This window comes from Eschrichtius robustus, chromosome X, assembly GCF_028021215.1.
Source record: "Eschrichtius robustus isolate mEscRob2 chromosome X, mEscRob2.pri, whole genome shotgun sequence".
Classification (NCBI taxonomy): domain Eukaryota; kingdom Metazoa; phylum Chordata; class Mammalia; order Artiodactyla; family Eschrichtiidae; genus Eschrichtius; species Eschrichtius robustus.
In genome coordinates this window covers 12,058,458-12,083,157 of record NC_090845.1, presented here as the reverse complement: position 1 = coordinate 12,083,157, position 24,700 = coordinate 12,058,458, and positions in this window count along the sequence as shown.

The window sequence follows — 24,700 nt, the reverse complement described above, 5'->3', positions numbered from 1 at the left end:
GTCATCTATTACATCTTTATGAAAGATTTCTAGAAGAGTAACATGAATTCTGGTGTTGGGGTGAGTTTATGTCAAACTCACCACATAAACCTGACATCTCAGTGTAATGGGGGATAAATATGCTTGCAGTTGAAGTCATATGACCATGAGTTATCTGGTCGTTGAGAGTAAACCCAAGGGCAGGCCATGTTCAATTGACTAGGGGTGAGGGGTTTAGTTGGAGGAGGTAGGTAATGAAGTAATGTAGGAAAGAGGTCTTGCATTAGCGAGTCCCATTTTTATGCCAGGCACCGTTTTGTTTCTTTTTTTCTTTTTGTTTTTTTTTTGGCTGCGTTGGGTCTTCGTTGCTGCATGCGGGCTTTCTCTAGTTGCAGTGAGCGAGGGCTACTCTTTGTTGTGGTGCATGGGCTTCTCCTTATGGTGGCTTCTCTTGTTGTGGAGCATGGGCTCTAGGCACCCAGGCTCAGTAGTTGTGTCTCACAGGCTCTAGAGCGCAGACTCAGCAGTTGTGGCACAAGGGCTTAGTTGCTCCGTGGCATGTGGGATCTTCCCAGACCAGAGATCGAACCCGTGTCCCCTGTATTGGCAGGCCGATTCTTAACCACTGCACCACCAGGGAATTCCTACTGTTTTGTTTCTGAGCTGTTTGTTCTGCCTTCCTGCTGGCACTATCCTGCTAGCAAGTCCTCCTCTTGCCTTGGCCTTTGCATTAGTATTTATACTATCTGACCAGCCAGTCACGTGTCCTCAATGGGCACACACTTACAACTTATCTTCCATACACACACAGCAAATTTTAATCACTCTTATACATCTAAACATCTGAAATAGTTCTTATGACAACCAGTATGACCATATCAGCTTATCTATGCAGGACTAGTTTTTACTGTAAGTATTTGTTCTTTTTAGAGTCAAGAGGATATTTAATTCATATGCTATTTGCCTTTTAGAAAGCTTCACAGGGATATGGTGGCTTATACGGCACCATATGTAGCATTAGATCTTCAGGAAACAGTTGAGCAGTGACCGAAAGTTGGGGCAATGCAGATGGGAAAGCCTTCTCTCGAGGTCAGATCCACATAATGACATGATTACTACTAGAAAGGGAAGAATCCTGATTGGCTTCAGCTGACCAGGTAGAATACATTTATTACAAATATTTATTTATTTATTGTTAATTTATTTTATTGAAGTATAGCTGATTTACAATGTTGTGTTAGTATCTGCTTTACAGCAAAGTGATTCAGTTATACATTTACATACATTCTTTTTCATATTCTTTTCCATTATGGTTTATCACATGATATTGAGTATATTGAATATAGTTCCCTGTGCTATACAGTAGGAACTCATTGTTTATCCATTCTCTGTGTACTAGTTTGCATCGGCTAACCCCAAACTCCCAATCCGTCCCTCCCCCACCCTCCCTCCCCATTGGCAACCACAAGTCTTTTCTCTGGGTCTGTGAGTCTGTTTCTGTTTCATAGATAAGTTCATTTGTATCAAGTTTTAAATTCCGCACATAAGCAATATCATATGACATTTGTCTTTCTATGTCTGACTTTACTTAGTATGATAATCTCCAGGTCAATCCATGGTGCTGCAAATGGCATTATTTCATTCTTTTTATGGCTGAGTAGTATTCCATTGTATATATATGCCACATCTTCTTTATCCATTCATTTGTCGATGGACATTTAGGTTGTTTCCATGTCTTGGTTATTGTGAATAGTACGGCTATGAACCTAGGGGTGCACGTATCTTTTTGAATTATAGTTTTGTCTGGATATATGCCCAGGAGTGGGATTGCTGGATCATATGGTAGTTCTATTTTTAGTTCTTTGAGGAACCTCCATGCTGTTTTCCATAGTGGCTGCACAAATTACATTCCCACCGACAGTGTAGGAGGGTTCCCTTTTCTCCACACCCTCTCCAGCACAAATATTTATTTTTATTAAGCACTTATATAGTGCTTACTATACTCCATGCCTAAGAACTTTATAAATATCATCTGATTTGATCCTTACAACTCTATGAGGTAGGTACTATTTTTATTATCTCCATTTTATAGTTTAGGAAACTGAGGAACAAAGAGTGTAAGCAACTTTCATAAGGACAGTCAGAAATTCAACCAGAAGAGTTGGTTCCAAAGTCCAAGCTTTGTATGAGGCAGTATGTTAGGACTAGGGCCAACAAAATTATTTTAACAAAATCACTAACCTTGACCTCAAGGTTAGCATGGATCTGAACTTACAAGTTGAACCAAATGATGAAAATACTGTGACCAGGTCAAAAATAAAGGGACATATATAAAGATCTTTAGGACTAAAAATGAAGAAACTATTAATACTACAAGGAATTAATGACACTATAAATTCTGCATGGGGTATGTGGGGAGGGTACAGAGAGGAGATGACATTTGAACTGGGTCTAAGAATGAGTAAGACATGAAGGAGTTACATGTCAGCACTCAAAGAGTGAGTTCCAGCACTCAAATTATTTCTCAAACTAGAAGGGAAAGAAGTCTGCCAAACTATGTATATTAAGGGCTGGGGAATGTGTCTCTGGGCACACAGCGTGATTATATTTCCCAGAATCCCTTGCAGTCACAAGCAGCCACGTGACTAAGTTCTGACCAATTGAATGTGGACAGAGATGCATTCTGTTTCTAGGCCCTGCCCCTAAAAATCTCCTGTGTGATCCTCTGCATTATCTCTTCTATCAGTGATGTGCAGAAGATCCAGCAGAGTTTAGGACCTTGAGGACATGAGGGGTAACAAAGCCACAAGATGGAGAGAAACTGGATCTCTGAGTTCCCCCCATGGAAGGGTGCCCGCTAGTCATACACACCTGATTGTACTTTGTATGAACGAGAACTAAACATTTTATTGGGTGAGGCTGCTAAGATTAGGGGGTTTGTTACAGCAGCTAGGATTTTTTTACCCTAACTAATAAAGAAATCATTACTTTACAACTTAAGTTTTTAATCTCCCTACTTCCCTGTGGATCAAGGACATAATGAGTTATAGGAAGAAAATATAAAGCTAGTTTATGAAGGAAAATATGGAAGGACATGCATGCTAATTCACATGGGTTGTATGTACAGGGTGAAATTCGAGGTAATTGGCACGTGTGTGGGGAAGAGAGAGAGAGGTAAACAGTGAAAGAAAAGGAAAAAAAGATCTAAAATGGGGTTGACAAACTACCACCTGTGGGCCAAATCCGGTCCACCATCTGTTTTTGTAAATAAGGTTTTATTGAAACACAGCCCTGCTCATTCATTTATGTATTGTCTGTGGCTGCTCTCGCCTACAAGGGCACAGTTAAGTAGTTGCAGCAGAGACCACAGGGTCCATAAGCCGGACACATTTACTCTCTGGCCCTCTATAGACATAGTGTGCTGACCCCTGCTCTACAAAGAGCATGTACATATTCACCTTCATGCATCTATGTAAAATTATATATATATGACATATGCATAAATACTTTTAAACAAATATTAATAAGAGAAAAATAAAGCTATATTTTCTTTGCACTTGTAAGTAACAGTGTGCTTAAACTTTAGCCCATATCATGGAAGTTGCATCCATGTCAACAGTTTGCATGATTCTCCAGGGCACAGTTAAATGATTTTTCCCCGCGTTCATCCTACCCTGCACCTCTCATAATGTCTCCATGCTGTCTTCGCATGACATTTGACCTGCTGTTATCACCCCTGTCACTTTCCTACATCGTGCTCCTACATCACTTGTGCTCTGCTAACTAGCTCCACACATGAGTTAGGCCATCAGATTTTTCTATTTAAGAAGCTCCTCTCAGTAAATACTTTCCAGGGACACTAGACAGGATAATTTTCCTCAGTAATGTTTCTCCTGACATTCTTTCTCTGAGTAGCTTCAAGAGCGACTATGTCCTGATGGGAACAAAAAAACCTAAGGAAAGGCTGCCCATTCTCTGACTCCAGAACTTTCAAAATTAGGATAATATATTTCTCCACCCAAGAGTCTCTTATTACAAATGTACAGAGGGTTTAAAAAAAGTGTGTAAAAGGCTGGATTGGCATTTTTATCCATCTCTCTGTGAGTCCAAAGGGAGAATCCTCGGTAAAATCTGTAAGTATGAACACTGATTTGAAAAATTGTCTGAAAAGCAAACTTCTTATGAGGAGTCCCTGAGAGTGGGAGAGGAAAATGGGGAAGGAGGGAGAAGACAGAGGCAGATACTCCTGGTCTTTGAACAAAGCAGGCCGCCCCCTGCCATCTCCTATTCCTCCACCAGTCCTTTTTAATAGTGTGTACGCCTGCTCTTTTTATGGAATGAAGATAAATCTAAGATGACCACGTGATCCAGCAGTCCCATTCCTGGGCATATATCCAGAGAAAACCATAATTCGAAAAGATACATGCACTCCTATGTTCATAGCAGCACTATTTATAATAGGCAAGACATGGAAGCAACCTAAGTGTCCATCAATAGATGAATGGATAAAAAAGATGTGGTACATGTATACAACGGAATATTACTGAGCCATAAAAAGAATGAAATAATGCCATTTGCAGCAATATGGATGGACCTAGAGATTATCATACTAAGTGAAGTAAGTCAGAGAAAGACAAGTATCATATGATATCGCTTATATGTGGAATCTAAAAAAAAAATGATTCAAGTGAACTTATTTACAAAGCAGAAATAGACTCACAGACATAGAAAACAAACTTATGGTTACCAAAGGGGAAGGGGGAGAGGGATAAAGTAGGAATTTGGGATTAACAGATATACACGACTACATATAAAATACATAACCAACAAGGACCTACTGTATAACACAGAGAACTATACTCAATATCTTGTAATAACCCATAATGGAAGAGAATGTAGAAAAAAAATACATGTATTTATATATTGTATGTATAACTGAATCACTTTGCTGTACATCTGAAACTAGCACAGCATTATAAATCCACTCTATTTCAATAGAAACTTTTTTTAAAAATTAAAATAAAATGATCTCTCTCTCTCTCAAACACACACACACACACACACATCCACATCCACACATGAACTATTCTAACACTCTCTGCAGCACTGCCTGTCATCCCTCAGTCCCTAAAATCACCATCGCCCACAAGCTAAATTCAGTCAGCTGCTGGAGGACAAATGTAAGAGTTTCATTTTTTAACTGGAGAGGTGTCCAACCTTTATAAAAAGGAAAACTCTTCTTACAGACTTCCAGTTTCAACTTACATTGTTTTTATCATAATGTTATATAGTATGTACAAACATAATATATGAATAGGTCTCCAGTGTTGAGTGCCTTCTAAGAGCCAGGAATTCTTGTAAGGACTTCAGTGACTAAGCTTGTTTTGTCTGCACAGAAATCCTACGATGTCAAAACTGTTATTATCCCTATTTTCTAAAGCCAGTTTTCAAACATAGGCATGATCATTGCAGATCCATGAACTTAACCAGTATTCTCCTCCTAAATGTTTATTTCTTTGAAACAAAGATAACAAGAAAACATAGTTTAAAATTGCATGTGAACAAAGCAGTAAAATAACACACACACACACACACACACACACACATACACACCATACATGCACTCCCATACATATGCATGTATGTGTTTGTGTGTGTGTGTAGAGAGAGAGAGAAAAAGAGAGGGGGAGAGAGACAGAGACAGAGAGAGACGGGAGGGAGAGTATGCTATGGCAGCTTGTCATTTCTGTATACCAAATTCTGTATTAGTCACTTTTGCTTGCAGTGACAAACAGTCCCCCGGAACTTAATGGCTTACGGTCATAAACATTTATTTCTCACACACGTTGCGTGTCGGCAGTGACACCTTAGCTGTGGGTCAGTTGCGTGGACTCTGGCTTTGCTCAGCTCTGATTGGCTCTGCTTTGCTTCACTTGTCTTCCTCATTCTAACGTGCAGGGCTCAAGGAGCTCTTGAGGCGGTCTGCCCATTTCTGGCCAAGAGGATGTGCAAAAGGCTAAGCCAAACCACACAACCATACTCAAAGCTTTTGTTTGAACTTGATCTATATCACATGACCTCCTGTTTCATTGGCCAAACATAAGTTATGTAGCCAAGCCTAGAATCAATGGGGCAGAAAGGTCCTCTGAGAAGGAGGCAAGAGAATGAATAGTTGTGAACAGTGATACAATACACCGCCTCTTCTTTATGTGTTTAAAGATTGCAAGACCAAATTCTGTTATCAGCTACCCCACAGCTAACTATCTTATGGTGTCATCACAATCCATGCTTATTGACTAAGAGAGCTAATTCATCCAGGAGAAGTTTCTCTGGAATAAGTATGTGTGCACTGCTTTTATCCTTCCATTTAATTGCAAAGATTTGTGCATTATCAGCATGCTAATTTGAAAGAACATTAAAGAACTGAAAATTTTTTCAAAAATCTTGTTGCTTTCTTGCTTCTGTATTAGCACAACTTATTCTGCACAGGCTCCAGCTAGAGGGGCTCTTCAAACCAAAGAGATTTTAGGATGCATTCAGAGAATCATATACTTTTACCTCCTTTTTTGTTACCTTAATTACTTTCCTACTTGCATTCCAAATGCTACTGTATTGAATTTCAATTCAAATTCAGATTATGGTCTCCTGGATAAGAAGGCGTTGCTAGCCTATGCTTATTGTTATAAATGGCCCTTGGAGAAATCTGAAGCTTCTGTTGCCTTACCTTAAAAATTTGAATGTTCCTTTTGATCCAGAGAGAGTACAAGTTGGACTAAAATGCCTATTGCGGTAGGAAGCTGACATTCTAAAGAAGAATATGATTTTTGTAAAACTCATTTATTTGAGCATTACATCACCAGCACTGGCTCAATTTGATGTTAATGTTTAATTCAGAACGTCCATTTTGCTAGGCAAATGAGAAATCCTGCTGTTAGCTTTTTGAGTAATTCAACTTTCTACAATGTATTTTCCTTTCATTGGAGCCTTTAAGGTACTTGACTTCAATCTATCCCACCCGCACCCCATTTCTTTTTATTACATGCATCATTGGTTCCAAGGGGACATGGGACAGCCTTCTGAAAGCGTTTCTTTCTTTTATTGTGTCCCTGGCTATTCTTTGTCAACTTCAGAGCTTCAGTCTCAGTACATATGAACCCTCAGGAACTCCACAGGACTAAATCAGAAAAGCCAGGTTAACAGTGAAGTATGGCTTAGATGGTGCAAATGGAACTCTGAGATTTTATCGTAGGTGGACATGTCTGGCCAGACAGTGGGACAAGAAGTAATGGGGTTCACGACACACTACCTCAAATTATGGCACCTTAACATATGGAATATTTTAAACTGAAGGAATTTGAGAAATGGCAGGTGCTGGAAGGACTCTGACTTTCCCGTGAAACAGATCATAAGATCTTCATGTGAGAAGTACCCTCCTGATACTTGGAGGAAAGGCGCGTCCTGATGTCCACAGACGGAGGGACACCGAGAGGAATCTGAACCAACAGGCCTTGCTAAGTTTCCCAGAGTTGACTACCCTTAGCTCGTACCCTTTTGTCCTATCATATTTTTCCACGACTTTCCACCCATCACCAAGCCTAATATAGAAACACTCAAGTGTAACTGTTTCTTCAGGTCTTCATTTCCTTTTCTAAGGTTCCCAAGTCATGTAAAACTTACGTTAAATAAATTTGTATGCTTGTCTCTTGTTTAATCTTTATTTTGTTACGGAAACGTAGCTGAGAACCTAAGAGAGGTAGAGGAAAGATATTTTTCCTCCCCTACAAGGGAGATGTGTTATCTGGTCATGGTCAATCTTTAATAAACAGGAAATGTGTCAAATTTCAATATCTTTTTTGATTTATAAGTTTATAGGGGGAAAGAGCGCCGGTACCCTAAAGCAGGCAAAATGGTTCCCTCCTGTAATATACTGCACAACTGCTACTCAAATTTCATCTGCAAAACAGCGGCAGCAGCACCTCAGCGATTGTTAGAAATGCAGAAATCTCAGGACTGATTCTTGGCCTACCGAATCAGAATCTGAATTTTTACATGTCCCCAGGGATGTGGAGAACATTAAAGTTTGAGAAGAGCATACCAGAGGATTCGACACATCATTTCATCAGATACAGACTATGAATAGACCAAGGCTGGAGTGTGAAGATAGAGATATGTATTCTTTTGGTACAGGTCATTTCTGGTACCCAGACTCCTCTTCCACCACTGTCTCTCCCTGTGGTTCTATCCCAATCCCACCCCACCTACTTTACTGTCCAGCTTCCAAAGCCTTCCAGGTGCTTCATCCATCCAAGGCGTCCCAAAAGCCCTCACCAAGACCAGGTCTCCATCTAAGCTGTACAGTGGAATCGCCATTAAAGCTTGAAAACATTGATACCAGAGTCTCACCCTCAGAGTTTCTGATTTAATTAATCTGCTGGACATTCTTATGTGCAGCTCAAGTTGAGAACTTGTCCACTAGTCCTGCCCTTTAACTCTCTTAGGAGGCATAAGATTGATTTTCTATGATCCACACTAAAAGGTTTATAGATGTTAATGACTTGCTTGATAAATCCAAAGAGTGTTTCCATCTTGACTGGGGAACTACCTCACCCAAGAGGCTAATCTCTAGTGGTTTTGAATTTCCTACTCTTCAGAGGGCTACTCGAATCAAACAAGGAGAGTTGCTGCCATCTTCTACGGAGGCTGAGGGATTGCTGAGGATATTCAGAGGGTGGCTTGATATCTTCCCAATGGGGTAGAGAATCACCATTGCTTTTATCATAAGGAAGCAGTCGGCTCTCTTGGGCCCATGAACGAGGAGTTCCTGACTCCTTGGCACATTCTGGCCGCCTGGGTGGCAAATACCTATGCTGCTCCCCTCTTCCTAGAATGGTTAAGAAGATAGAAGAAATCCAAAACGTCAGGAATGATCAGACTTTGGTGATGCTTATCATCTGTCAGCATGGCTCACGACTTGGAAAAGAATGTGTGGAAGGGCCTCCTCTTCTCAGGAGAGATCCAGTGCTATTCTGCTGCCAAAGAAGAACCAATGAATCACCTAAAGCATCTTCTGCTTTGTCTCTACTCTTCAGTGGGTATTTGGTTTTTGCCTAACCAGCAGCTATTCCATACTTTTCCCTTCTTAACAGGACCCAGTCATATCCTACTATGGAGCAGCTGGGGTTTCTGAATGGAATTATTCTCTGTGCCAGCTCTAATGGTGAGGTCTAATTGGCCTAAACCAAACATTTGTCCCAGTAATTGGTTCAGGGATGAGTTGTAACCTAGCTCTAAGCCAATCTGTAAAGACCTTCCTGGCCAGTTAGCTACTGTTATGATCTGAATGTTTGTATGCCCCCCAAACTCATATATTGAAGTCCTGACCCCCAAAGTGATGGTATTTGGAGGTCGGCCTTTGTGAGGTAATTAGGTTTAAAGTAGGTCATGAGGGTGATGCCCTCATGCCATCATGAGGTGGCCTTATAAGTAGAGGAGGAGGTATAAGAGCCCTCTGCCTCCACATGCATACACCAGAGAAAGGCCATGTGAGCACACAGCGAGAAGGCAGCCATCTGCAGCCCAGGAAATGGGCTCTCACCAAACACTGAATCTGTTGGCACCTTGATCTTGGGCTTCCCAGCCTCCAGAACTGTGAGGAATAAACCTCTGTTGCTTAAGCCACCCAGTCTGTGGTATTTTGTTATAGCAGCCTGAGCTAAGACAGCTGGTGATTGGTTACTATGTGGATGAGGGTGGCACGCACCTAAGTTGATCCAATCAAAGCAAAGGCAGGACACTGTCCAGTCGTTGGAGGAAAGAAAGCTTTCTCTCTAGGACTGAACCTGAAAGGAAAGCGTATAGCCCCAGATGCTTCTGGAATGCTCTCGTAGAACCACCAGCGATGACACCATGGGTGGCAGCATGGAGAGACAGAAAGAATCCTGCCATTGAACTTTCCATGTGTGTGACACTGCAAATGGTCTTATGTGAACTGGTGTGAATCAGGATTTCTGTTACTTTGAAACTGAAAATATCTTAGCTGATACATGTCTTGATCTGGACTAAATATCCCCAGCTCTTACAATGGCGTGATAGTCTCTTTGTGCCCCTATGATGAGGAGAATGCTGCTTTACCAAGAACAGGCTCAGAACACTGGTTCTCAAACTCCTCTGCACACTGGAATCACCCAGGAGTTTCAGAAGATACTGATGCCTGTGTCTCATCCCCCAGAGATTGTGATTTAATTATTTTGAGTATGATTGTGGTTTTATGTGTCTGCCTGTCTTACTTGCTTAATTTTGGTGGTGAGAGGGCAGGTGGCAACTGAAAAGAAGTGGGAAATTTTGATATAACAAATAAATAATCACAGATCAAATTTTAAATTTTAATATTACCATGCCCAGGATGCTTCTTCCCCTAGCCATGACCCCTAGGACTCTGGGATAAGAGAAAAAAAAGAAATAATCCCAGTTTATAGAATCTTGAGGGGATTTCATTAACCTTGCGATACCCAGAAAACCAAGTCAGTGAATGATGCCATTTTCTGAGTTAATTTCTGAGAAGCAAATGTTCACAAAGGTTTTATAGGTCCCAGTATGACAATATCTTCTCTAGTCTCTGCTTTGTTCTCCATCTCTTCTCTAGTCACCAAGACAACCCACATAGGTATTAGCCAAGAAACCTGGAAGGGACACTTTTAGTGTTTTACCTCATCTCCTTTCTTAGACGGTTCAGAGAATGATTCATATTTGAGAATTTCCTGGGATAGATGAATTAGAGATTCTCAAGCTCCAAAACTATGACAGGTCAGATTGTGGGAAGGGACATATCCCTATTAGAGAGCCATTGAAGACGTAGTAGTGGTATGCAAAAACAAATATTAGTTGCAATAAAAGGAAGAAAAAGACAATTTCTATGCAAATATAGGACCACTTAACTTTAGGGAAGGAATGTCAGAGGCCTTATTCAGATCTCAAGAAAAGGAGAAAGAGTCAAATGTTTTCTGCCTAAATTCACTGTGACTGTGCTTTCACACCAGGCTTCCATATGACTAATACAAAATGCCTTTAGCATTAGGCCTCAGCAACCTTAACTTGCTAATGTTCTTTAACATTTGGTTATAAGGATGTGTGCCTTGGCTTGCACCTAGTATTTTCTCTCCTCAGCAGCTACATGATACATCAATCGGCTTCTACCACTTAAACAATTCCAGAGCTCATTGGCATACAACAATCAACATTTGTTCACACTCTAATAGGTCTGAGAATTGGCTGGAATGGCTCTGGTTCAGATTCTGTGTCTGAAGTTCAGTTCCAGTGGCTCTGTTCCACATTCCTTTTATTCTTATGCTATGAGGGATGTGTCCTTCTAGTGACGATGACAGAAATACAAGAAGGAAAAGCAAAAACATGTAATTTCTATTATTGCCAAGGCTTGGAACAAGTGCACTATCTCTCATGTTCCATAGACTGAAGCAAGTCACATGGCCCAAGCCCAACATCAGTGAAGCAGAAAAACATACTGCACCCAGTGGTATGAAATTCAAAGTCACGTGACAAGAGTATGGATTCAAGGAGAAGTGAAGAATGGGAACAATAATGTGGTCTATCACACATGATCGAGTCCAGACTCTAAAGCAGAGGTTGGCAAACTTTTTCTGTTAAAACGCAGATAGTGAATATTTTAGGTTTTGTGGGCCATATGGTCTCTGTCACAACTATTCATCTCTGCCATGTGCCATCGTAGTGCAAAAGCAGCCATAGACGATATATAAATGAATGAGCATGGATGTATTCCAATGAAACTTAAGTTATTGACACTGAACTTTGAATTTCATATCATTTTCATATGTTACAAAATATTATTCTTCTTTTCACTTTTTCCAACCATTTAAAAATACAAAAACCATTATGAGTTCACAGGTTATACAAAAACAAGTAGCAGGTCGGAACTGACCCACAAGCCATAGTTTGCCCACCCCTGCCCCTCAGTTGTCTGCTGCCTCTCAAGTCTCACCTGCCATCTAACATTCCAACCATATGAAAACAGAATTTCCCAAATAACCCATTTGATTTAGTGGTCTTACCCTTGCGTTTGTTCTTGCCTGCCCACAGAATGCCCTTCCCCTCTCCCTTGTCTGTTTAGCAAACGTATCGTCCTTCTTCTACGCCATTGAGTGTTTTCACATCTGCAGTGCCTTCCCAGATTCCCTGGGACTAAGGTGACTCATATCCTATACCCTCATTGCATTATGCACATGTGTTGGTCTGGGTAGATTCGCTGTTGTAGCATACAGCACTAAAATTTAAATGGCTTAGCACAATAAATGTTTATTTCTCACGCATATAATGGGGCCGTGGAATCAGTTGAGCACTTGAACTCTACTCCATTCAATCATTTAATAACTCAGTCTCCTGTCTTGTGGCTCGGTCTTCCAGAAGATTCTTCAGATCTTCTCTGTTCTGCAGTCAAATGAAGAAGAGAGTAAGGACTGTGGGAGAGAAGGTTGTATGGGCCAGGCTTGGAGTGTATCCCTTCCGCTCGTGTTCCATTGGTGAGGACCCCATCCTTTGGCCACATGTAACAGTAGAGGAAGCTAGAAACGAAGTTGAATGAATGAATGAATGAGTTGTGAGTATAGGAAAATTTCATTCGTTTAGAAAAGTGAACACATTGCTCTTAGTAGATGACTAAAACATTAACATCAACTGAACTTGTTAAAAAGCAAGCAGGGCTGTTATGACCAGCTCAGGTAAATTTCATGTTCCCTTTTCCCCTCTCTTTGTGTTTCCAGGGGTGTTGTAGGTCTTTTGCAAAATGTGTCCTCCTCTGTGTCAATTTCCTTTCACCAGTTAAAAACAGAATTACTTCACTGAGGCCTGCCTTACCTTTGCCCTTCCTCTGACAGTGTGTCTGCTCAGGTTAGGGACTGCCAAGGACTTAGCAGAGCAGCTTTGCTAGACAGCTTCCTCCCCACCCCGTCCCCGAATGCCACCCCCCAGCCCCCAACTTTGCTGCCTTGAGTGTGGCCTTGCCTCCCCAGCCCATCTGCACTTGATCTTGGCTGAAATGGAATCAATGACATTCGCTGTTTGCCTGTTTGTCTCACACAGCTCCAGGATGTGTCCCTTTGTCCCTTTGTTGGTACGCTGGTTCATACAACAGCTGCTGCTCTCAGCCATCCCTACTGAGAGAAAACAACGGTGCTTCCTGTTGATAGAGCTCCTTTGCTCTGAATCAAAGAAAAGATGTTAAGGCCACGGAGTCCTATTTAATGCTGTGTCTGGGGGCTATTGGTTTTTTGATCATACATACACTTGCTAGGATTAAATCCAGCATGAGTCTTAAGGGTATATTCTGGGAGGGGCTACAAAGCACAAAGGGCAGAAAAGACAAATAACGTGATGAGTTCGCTTCTTTTTTTTTTAAATTTTTTTAGTATTAGAGTATAGTTGATTAACAATGTTGTGTTAATTTCAGGTGTACAGCAAAGTGATTCAGTTATACATACGTAGATATATATATTTTTTCAGATTCTTTTCCCATATAGGTTATTACAGAGCACTGAGTAGAGTTCCCTGTGCTCTGCAGTAGGTCCTCGTTGATCATCTATTTTATATGATGGGTTCTCTTCTGCTCCTGCGAGGAGCCCATTCCCCACTTCCTAGGTCATCTGACCCACAGAACACAGAACGACCAGGAGCTGAGACTTATGTGCCTTTCTTTACTTGTGACATGACATGGAAAATTCCAGAAAGCAGTGCTATCTCCCTTCCTAGCTTTTGCTCTTCTGTTGGATAGAGCCCCTCTTCACCTCTCTGCACCCAAACAGTCGGTTTTGTTCTGGATTCCTCTCTGCAGCTCTGTACCACTCCGAGTTCGGAGATGGTGCTACCAGCGGTGCCCATCTGAATGTCTGGCTGCGGCTCAAGGGACTGATCCATAATAACCGTCTGCACGTTCTGGCCTGGAATGCTGATGTGTGGTTACAGAATGAAGCTGATGATTTTTGAGGGCCATGTGCCAGGCACTGTGCCAAGTGTTCTGCCTGTATTATATCATTCAGTCTCCACCGGTACCCAAGAGTTGGCACCATTTCCTCCCATTTTGTGAATGAGGCAACTGAGGCTTGGACTGAATACCCGGGTCAAGGCCACATAGCTGGGAGGGGGCAGAGCCGGGGTTTGAAACCAATTCTGTGCTGCTATTAGAAATGCAGGATCTCAGAAAATCCACACGTGCATTTTAGCAAGACCGGTGTGATTCGTAGGCATGTGAAAGTTCAAGACTCTCTCATCTAGAACGCCTTCTGTTACAGAAGAGTAAATGTCAAACGATGAGCCTCGGCTCCATCAGCTGGTGCAGACACAGGACTGGAATCCAGGTCGCCACAGAGATGGGGCAGAGGATGCACTGCATGCAGAGAGGGAGGGGTGAGGCAAGAGAGTCGGTGGTGTCTTAAACTGGGTTCACGGGAACAGCCTCTAAAGGAGGTCGGGAGAAGCAGGACTGAGCAGAGGGAGAATTTGGACTTCAACATTTTTGCAAAAGAGGACTCAGCAGATAACATGGGGAGCTGGGATCGCCCTTCGGCGTTGTCCCACATTGAGGCAAGGGGGACAGACCTTTGTACATCCCACCATTGACCAGTCATTGGATGATAATCCCAACTGAGCGTGATTCCCGGGGAGAGACAGCTGTGAGCCCTGCATCATCAAGTGGGAGATGAATGCCTAGATCCTGAAGGGAGGGGGTCCGGGCCCCGCCCTGTGATGTTCACTACAGAGGAGGGAGAGGCTGCGGAATGGTTTTAAGCTTTCTGCCAAGAACAACAGGAAGTCATTCAGAATGATATCATCATAAAATTTGCATTTGCTAACAATCCCTTTGGCTCCTGTGTGGCAGTGGATCAGAAAGGAAAAGAATCAAAGAAAAGCAATCCGTTAGTGAACAGTGGTCACTCAGACAAAAGGAGTAACCACCTTTAGAAGTGGGCAAATTCAAGAGAAGCTTTGTGCTTAGAAAGTACAAGATATTGTGATTAATTTGCTGTTGAAATGTGGAGAAGGAAGGGTCCAGATGGACCACGGGCTTCTGAAAGGGTTCACTGGGAGAATGAAGGTGGGTTTCTGGGAATGGGATCACTGAAGGAGAAGATCTGCAAAAAAAGATTAAAGTCTTCTTTAACAATTTAACGACACTCAGTTGCCACAAAACTTTAAACTCTTCTCTGACTCATCTCACTTAGAGTCCTCATCCCCAGCAACCACAGTCCCTCCAGCACGCGTGGCAGATATGGGGGGACAGTGCTTCAAATGTCCTCAAGAAAATCTGAAGCTTCTGGGGTTTTTTTGTTGTTGTTTTTCCCATATTTGTTTTATTTAAATATATCTTACAAATGCTTTTGGTGAAATAGTTCTAAATTACCATTTTGTTGAGCATAAAAAATAACTCAAAAGAACAATCATAAGAAAATCAATCTGACATCTGAAAGAGCACACCTGTAAAATTAGACCAAAACCACTTACGTAAACAAAGGACCCTAAGAAAATAGTGTCAAAGCAGAATTTCTGCTGCTGTATGTGTATGAGTTTGCTTGTGTTCCTTTTATTACTCCTTCTGAAGCTATATCAGACCTCTGTACCCCCGACACCCAATTAATTCTCAGAGACAGAGTTTTGGGTGAAGTAGAAAAGAATAGCTTTATTGCTTTGCCAGGCAAAAGGGGCCACAGTGGGCTAATGCCCTCAAAACTGTGTGTCCCGACCTGGAGGGGGTAGTGAGGAGTTTTATAGTAATGGTTCACAGAGGGCGTGATCAGCTCGTGGACATTCTTCTGATTGGCTGGTGGGGAGGTAAGTGGGCGTCAGCATCATCAACCTTCTGGTTCCAGCTGGTCTGGGGTCTGCGTGCTTGTGGGCAGCATGTAGTTAACTTCTCCCACCTGGAGGTGGTTTCAGTATCTGCTAAACAGCTCAAAGATATTGTTATGTGTGTCCCTTGAGGGGAACCAGGACCCTGCCCCAAGGCTGCACTGTTGTTTCTCTTGACTGTTCCTCCCTTGTCTCTTCATCCCCTCCCTTCCCTAATTAGCACCGACCTGTTGGAACTCAGGGAAGGTCAGGGGGGCTGAATGAAGCCTATTGCCTGTAATCAAGAAACGGGGGGCGGGGGAATTCCCTGGTGGTCCAGTGGTTAGGACTCCACGCTTTCACTGCTGAGGGCAAGAGTTTGAAACCGAGTGTGGCCCTGTGGGGCTCCTGGGCACAGAGTCCCTTTTTGTCCCCTGTTTCTTGTAGGCAAGACTCCAGCCTCCATGACCTTCCCTGAGTTCCAAAGGGCAGATGTGAACAGTTGCTAATCAAGGGAGGAGCAGCCAGGAAACCACCTGAGGCGAGATTAAAGGGAGCAGAGAAGCTCCTCAGATTAGGAGACCCACCACCTGAGACCCTAATCTTGTCAGCAACCCCACCCCTTGAATCGTTGCTATAAAACTCTTCACCAAACTCCCCTGGGCTGGGACACAGTTTTTCGAGGCAGGAGCTTGCTGTGTCCCACTGTGCCTGGCAAAGCAATAAAGCTATCCTTTTCTACTTCACCCAAAACTCTGACTTCGAGATTCGATTCGGCACCGGTGCACAGAGAGGCTGAGCTTTCGGCATCAGGTTCAATCCCTGGTGGGGGAACTACCGCAAGCTGCAAGGCGGGAAAAAAAAACCATGGGGGACACAGAAAGGCTTTTGTGCCCAGGAGCCCCATAGGGTCCTGCTCGGTTTCACTTCTCCATTTCTGTAACCACCCTGGTGGGCATGTTACCGAGTCCAAGCTCGCTCTGCTCGCCACTGACAGGCCAATGAATCAGAGACGAGGTGTTGATGCAAGGAAGACGACCCTACCCGGAAAGCCGGCAGACCGAGAAGATGGCGGACTAGAGTCTCCGAAAAACCATCTTATCGGGGTTTGGATGCCAGTTTCTTTTATAGTACAGAGAGCGGGAGGAGATGAGGACGTAAAGTAAAAAGGCCGTAAGTTTTGCAAATATCCCCGGGAATGGCCAGCCTCGGGGAGGGGATGTGTTAGTTTCTTCCTTCTTGGCGCCATCCACAGGTGGGAGGGGTCAGACTGTCTCCCTGTGTGCGGAACAGAGGCACTTTAGTTTAACATTCAGGCAGAGGGGCAGGGTTCCCTGAGGCAGGCCATTACGTATGATTAGAATAACAAAAGCAACGAAAAGCAAAGGTTAAAGTCAACGAAGCAGATCGAACATGGAGTCCGATTTAGCTCTTCCCTGTTACGGGCAGAGCCAGGCACCCTTATTAATCATTCAGTAGATTTATGCCATTATGCATTCAGCCTCACATAACTTGAAATACAGTTGAGCCACCCGTGTTGTCGGGTGCAGAGCAGACAGAGATGAATGGAACCCAGTCCTACGCTTAAGGAGCTCACAGCACAAAAATATTCTTCCGTTAGCACTTAATAAATGCTAAAATTAATTATCCTTAATACTAAGTGAGCTTTTGTTAGATTTTAATATTTTTAAAATCAGTATGCATTCTAAAACATGATGTCAGAAGAGAAAGAAAATCTGCGTTGTTAGCCTGAATGTTTGAATTTAGCCATGTATTAAAGGAATCCATTCATCTGATTGCCACCTCCATTGAGATATTTGCTTTGAAAGTGGTACACATAGTCGAATTTTAATTTATATTTACATCCTTGTTTTTTTAAATAAACTTTTTATTTTAGAATAGTTTTATACTTACAGAAAAGTTGGAATATAATACAGAGTCCCACATACCCCCTAACCACTTTCCCCTATTATTAGTTTCTCTAATTGGTATGGTACATTTGTCACAACTAATGAAACAATAGTGATACATTATTACTAACTAAAGTCCATATCACATTTCCCTAGTTTTTCCCTAATGTCCATTTTCTTTTCCAGAATCCCATCCAGGATACCACATTACATTTATTTGTCGTATCTTCTTATCTCTTCTTGGCTATGACAGTTTCTCAGAATTTCCTTGTTTTTGATGATCTTGACAGTTTTGAGGAGGACTGGTCAACTGTTTTGTAAAATTTCTCTCTAGTGAAATTTGTCTGATGTTTGTCTCATGATTAGATCACGAATGAAGTCACTTTGCCTAGCCCAAACTTAAGAAGCAGGGTAATAATGTTCCACCTCCTTGAGGGCAGAGTATCTACATAAATTATTTGAAATTCTTCTGCCTGGGGGGATTTGCTGCTTTTCCTCTAGTTAATTACTCAGTTCGTTACTTTGTCATCCAACCATTTATTTATATCCATATGGACTCATGGATATTTGTTCTGTACTTTGGATAATAATCCTATACTGCTTTATTTTGTTGCTCAAATTATTCCAGCTTCGTGCATTGGGAGTTCCTTCAGTTGACTCTTGCATCCCTCGACATGCTCCCATCATTGTGGGGTTTTTTTTTTAAAGCATTTCCTTTATTTCTACCTCTACAAGATGCTCCAGACTTGTGTATTTCCTGCCCCAGCCCTAGAATCAACTATTTGTCCAAAGAGCCCTAGTTCCTTTTATTGGAGAATGGTATTACAAACAAAGATTTGGGCAGTAGTTACTTTAATTGTCTTTTAAAATGACTTTTAAAAATATTCCACTCATGCTGCATTGGAAAGAGACATTACTGTGCAAATAGAAGATTTCTTGTGAAAATACCAGGACAACAAAGGCAGTAGAAATAAAAAATCTCAGAAGAGACCATAGGATTCTGAAAGCCAAGAGTGGTTGGTGTGGCTCCTACACATGTGACAAGGGACTATTACCCAGGCACCAAAGAGCTGTTAGTCTAAAGCTTCTGGCTGACTTTCAAAGGAAGCTCAGTCTCTTCCAGCGAATACGGGATTTGATTAAAGGAAAGAATGAAACCAGAGTTTAACCAAATAAGAAATGCAGGCACAGCCTTGGTGTTCTTAGATAGTCCTCCAAACTTACTGTCATCCTAAAGCTGGTGGGGAGGTCAAGTCCGGCAGCTCAGATGGTGAAAGCAGTCCATCACTGTGTGCTGTTCATCACTGCAGCCGCTGAAAATGAGTCCCAGGAAGTTTTAGACTCTGCAGTGTAAAGAAGGCTTAGATGCAATCTGGTGATATTGAAAGAGTGGTATATTAGTATATGAATGCATGTTTTCTAATTTTAGGTTCATTCAATGTAGTTTGTTTTATCCCTAAAATATCTATAATTAAATTGACGGTTTTACAGTCAATGGAGATTTAGAATCGAGGAAATACTTTGATTCCCCCAGGCCATTCATCCCTCAACAATGGGAGCTCCAGAAGGCTCAAGGCCTTTTCCTGGCCTCCCACTTGGGCTAATAAAATTTAGTTTTCCTTAGATCCATTTTGTGAAGTCCTTGCGAAATCACCAGTTTCTCTCTCTCCCTCCCCTGCTCCTTTGCTCTCTCCAGCCTGTGAAAATCTTTTTGAATGTCAGGTGTGCTAGTCAGTATCACTCTAGCTTCTGGCTTTGTAAAAAGATGAAATGTTCCTTTTTTTCACTATTCCCTGGAACTGTCTCAATGGTTTAGGAATATTTGAAACTTAAGATTTGAAAAAATGTACCTGTGAAAACTTTTTTTTTCACTGTCTCCTATAGTTACTGAGCTATTTAAACATTTTCCTTCTTTCTGCATCATCTTTTCACAACTGTGTAGTCCTAGAAATGTTTCCTTTTTATCCAAATTTTAAAAATTATTAGCATAGAAGTATGTAGAATATTTGTATAATTCTTCTCTGTTCCTCTGTATATACGATGCTCCTACTGTATTCCTAATTTTGTTTGCTGAGTTTCATCTTTTTGTTTTAATTAGACCAGTTAATGGTTCATCTATTTTTTCTCATTTTTAAGGAAAACATGGCAATTTTTTTCCTGCATTTTCATTTACTAATGTCTTTCTATATTTATGAATGGATTTCTTCTGCTTTCCTTTGGTTTATATTTCTTATTATTTGCTTCTTGAGTTGACTGCTGGATTCATTTGTTTCATTTTTGCTTGTCTAGTAAATGGCTGGTAATCTGGAAACAATATTCATTGTCTCCTATACGTCAGATTAACAAAAAGGCATGGTGTACATGCCACTATGGACTTACAGCATAACAGATAAGTGTGTGTGTGTCTGTCTGTGTGTGTGTGTGTGTGTGTGTGTGTGTAGATGTTTTAAGGATAAAAGAAACTATATTTTAATGTATGCAAAACAAGAGTACATGTATGTAACCATACAATTATATACCACTCTTTACAGCCTCACAAAGAGCCTGTCTAAGCTGATGCTATTAAGACCCTAGGATTTTCCCAAAGACAAATACAGAAAACAAACCATCTTTGAACAAAAACACAGCTAGACAGAGTCATCGGCAGCGTCTAAGCTGAGGTGCTGGTGCAGTCGTTTCGCGCTAGGAATTCTCGTCTGAAGTGCCCGGTGCAGCACCTCCACATGTGGTACCCTACGAGCGAGTGAAACTAGACTAAGCACAAAGGACGAAAAAAGCCGTGTGGACGAAACGCTCTTGGTGCTCCAGCCAGGCATCAGGGCCGTGCCTCTGAGGTGGGAGAGCCAACTTCAGGACACTGGTCCACAAGAGACCTCCCAGCCCCACGTAATACCAAACGGCAAAAATCTCTCAGAGATCTCCATCTCAACATCAAGACCCAGCTTCGCTCAACGACCAGCAAGCTACAGTGCTGGACACCCTATGCCAAACAACTAGCAAGACAGGAACACAGCCCCATCCATTAGCAGAGAGGCTGCCTAAAATCATAATAAGGCCACAGACACCCCAAAATACACCACCAGACGTGGACGTGCCCACCAGAAAGACAAGATCCAGCCTCATCCACCAGAGCTCAGGCACTAGTTCCCTCCACCAGGAAGCCTACACAACCCACTGAACCAACCTTAGCCACTGGGGACAGATACCAAAAACAACGGGAACTACGAACCTGCAGCCTGTGAAAAGGAGACCCCAAACACAGTAAGATAAGCAAAATGAGACGACAGAAAAACACACAGCAGATGAAGGAGCAGGGTCAAAACACACCAGCCTTAACAAATGAAGAGGAAATAGGTAGTCTACCTGAAAAAGAATTCAGAATAATGATAGTAAGGATGATCCAAAATCTGGGAAATAGAATAGACAAAATGCAAGAAACATTTAACAAGGACGTAGAAGAACTAAAGAGGAACCAAGCAACGATGAAAAACACAATAAATGAAATTAAAAATACTCTAGATGGGATCAATAGCAGAATAACTGAGGCAGAAGAAAGGATAAGTGACCTGGAAGATAAAATGGTGGAAATAACTACTGCAGAGCAGGATAAAGAAAAAAGAATGAAAAGAACTGAGGACAGTCTCAGAGATCTCTGGGACAACATTAAACGCACCAACATTCGAATTATAGGGGTCCCAGAAGAAGAAGACAAAAAGAAAGGGACTGAGAAAATATTTGAAGAGATTATAGTTGAAAACTTCCCTAATATGGGAAAGGAAATAGTTAATCAAGTCCTGGAAGCACAGAGAGTCCCATACAGGATAAACCCAAGGAGAAACACGCCAAGACACATATTAATCAAACTGTCAAAAATTAAATATAAGGAAAACATATTAAAGGCAGCAAGGGAAAAACAACAAATAACACACAAGGGAATCCCCATAAGGTTAACATCTGATCTTTCAGCAGAAACTCTGCAAGCCAGAAGGGAGTGGCAGGATATACTTAAAGTGATGAAGGAGAAAAACCTACAACCAAGATTACTCTACCCAGCAAGGATCTCATTCAGATTCGATGGAGAAATTAAAACCTTTACAGACAAGCAAAAGCTGAGAGAGTTCAGCACCACCAAACCAGCTTTACAACAAATGCTAAAGGAACTTCTCTAGGCAAGAAACACAAGAGAAGGAAAACACCTACAATAACAAACACAAAATATTTAAGAAAATGGGAATAGGAACATACATATCGATAATTACCTTGAATGTAAATGGATTAAATGCTCCCACCAAAAGACACAGGCTGGCTGAATGGATACAAAAACAAGACCCATATATATGCTGTCTACAAGAGACCCACTTCAGACCTAGAGACACATACAGACTGAAAGTGAGGGGATGGAAAAAGATATTCCATGCAAATGGAAATCAGAAGAAAGCTGGAGTAGCAATTCTCATATCAGACAAAATAGACTTTAAAATAAAGACTATTACAAGAGACAAAGAAGGACACTACATAATGATCAAGGGATCGATCCAAGAGGAAGGTATAACAATTGTAAATATTTATGCACCCAACATAGGAGCACCTCAATACATAAGGCAAATACTAACAGCCATAAAAGGGGAAATCGACAGCAACACAATCATAGTAGGGGACTTTAACACCCCACTTTCACCAATGGACAGATCATCCAAAATGAAAATAAATAAGGAAACACAAGCTTTAAATGATACATTAAACAAGATGGACTTAATTGATATTTATAGGACATTCCACCCAAAAACAACAGAATACACATTTTTCTCAAGTGCTCATGGAACATTCTCCAGGATAGATCATATCTTGGGTCACAAATCAAGCCTTGGTAAATTTAAGAAAATTGAAATCGTATCAAGTATCTTGTCCGACCACAACGCTATGAGACTAGATATCAATTACAGGAAAAGATCTGTAAAAAATACAAACACATGGAGGCTACACAATACACTACTTAATAACGAAGTGATCACTGAAGAGATCAAAGGGGAAATCAAAAAATACCTAGAAACAAATGACAATGGAGATACGACGACCCAAAACCTATGGGACGCAGCAGAAGCAGTGCTAAGAGGGAAGTTTATAGCAATACAAGCCTACCTCAAGAAACAGGAACCATCTCGAATAAACAACCTAACCTTGCACCTGAAGCAATTAGAGAAAGAAGAACAAAAAAACCCCAAAGCCAGCAGAAGGAAAGAAATTATAAAGATCAGGTCAGAAATAAATGAAAAAGAAATGAAGGAAACAATAGCAAAAATCAATGAAACTAAAAGCTGGTTCTTTGAGAAGATAAACAAAATTGATAAACCATTAGCCAGACTCATCAAGAGAAAAAGGGAGAAGACTCAGATCAATAGAATTAGAAATGAAAAAGGAGAAGTAACCACTGACACTGCAGAAATACAAAAGATCATGAGAGATTACTACAAGCAACTCTATGCCAATAAAATGGACAACCTGGAAGAAATGGACAGATTCTTAGAAATGCACAACCTGCCGAGACTGAACCAGGAAGAAATAGAAAATATGAACAGACCAATCACAAGCACTGAAATTGAAACTGTGATTAAAAACCTTCCACCAAACAAAAGCCCAGGACCAGATGGCTTTACAGGTGAATTCTATCAAACATTCAGAGAAGAGCTAACACCTATCCTTGTCAAACTGTTCCAAAATATTGCAGAGGGAGGAACACTCCCCTACTCATTCTACGAGGCCACCGTCACCCTGATACCAAAACCAGACAAAGATGTCACAAAGAAAGAAAACTACAGGCCAATATCACTGATGAACATAGATGCAAAAATCCTCAACAAAATACTAGCAAACAGAATCCAACAGCACATTAAAAGGATCATACACCATGATCAAGTGGGGTTTATCCCAGGAATGCAAGGATTCTTCAATATACGCAAATCAGTCAATGTGATACACCATATTAACAAATTGAAGGAGAAAAACCATATGATCATCTCAATAGATGCAGAGAAAGCTTTCGACGAAATTCAACACCCATTTATGATAAAAGCCCTGCAGAAAGTAGGCATAGAGGGAACTTTCCTCAACATAATAAAGGCCATATATGACAAACCCACAGCCAACATTGTCCTCAATGGTGAAAAACTGAAACCATTTCCACTAAGGTCAGGAACAAGACAAGGTTGCCCACTCTCACCACTATTATTCAACATAGTTTTGGAAGTGTTAGCCACAGCAATCAGAGAAGACAAAGAAATAAAAGGAATCCAAATCGGAAAAGAAGAAGTAAAGCTGTCACTATTTGCAGATGACATGATACTATACATAGAGAATCCTAAAGATGCTACCAGAAAACTCCTAGAGCTAATCAATGAATTTGGTAAAGTAGCAGGATACAAAATTAATGCACAGAAATCTCTTGCATTTCTATACACTAATGACGAAAAATCTGAAAGTGAAATTAAGAAAACACTCCCGTTTACCATTGCAACAAAAAGAATAAAATATCTAGGAATAAACCTACCTAAGGAGACAAAAGACCTGTATGCAGAAAATTATAAGACACTGATGAAAGAAATTAAAGATGATACAGATAGATGGAGAGATATACCATGTTCCTGGATTGGAAGAATCAACATTGTGAAAATGACTCTACTACCCAAAGCAATCTACGAATTCAATGCAATCCCTATCAAACTACCACTGGCATTTTTCACAGAACTAGAACAAAAAATTTCACAATTTGTATGGAAACACAAAAGACCCCGAATAGCCAAAGCAATCTTGAGAACGAAAAATGGAGCTGGGGGAATCAGGCTCCCTGACTTCAGACTATATTACAAAGCTACAGTAATCAAGACAGTTTGGTACTGGCACAAAAACAGAAATATAGATCAATGGAACAGGATAGAAAGCCCAGAGATAAGCCCACACACATATGG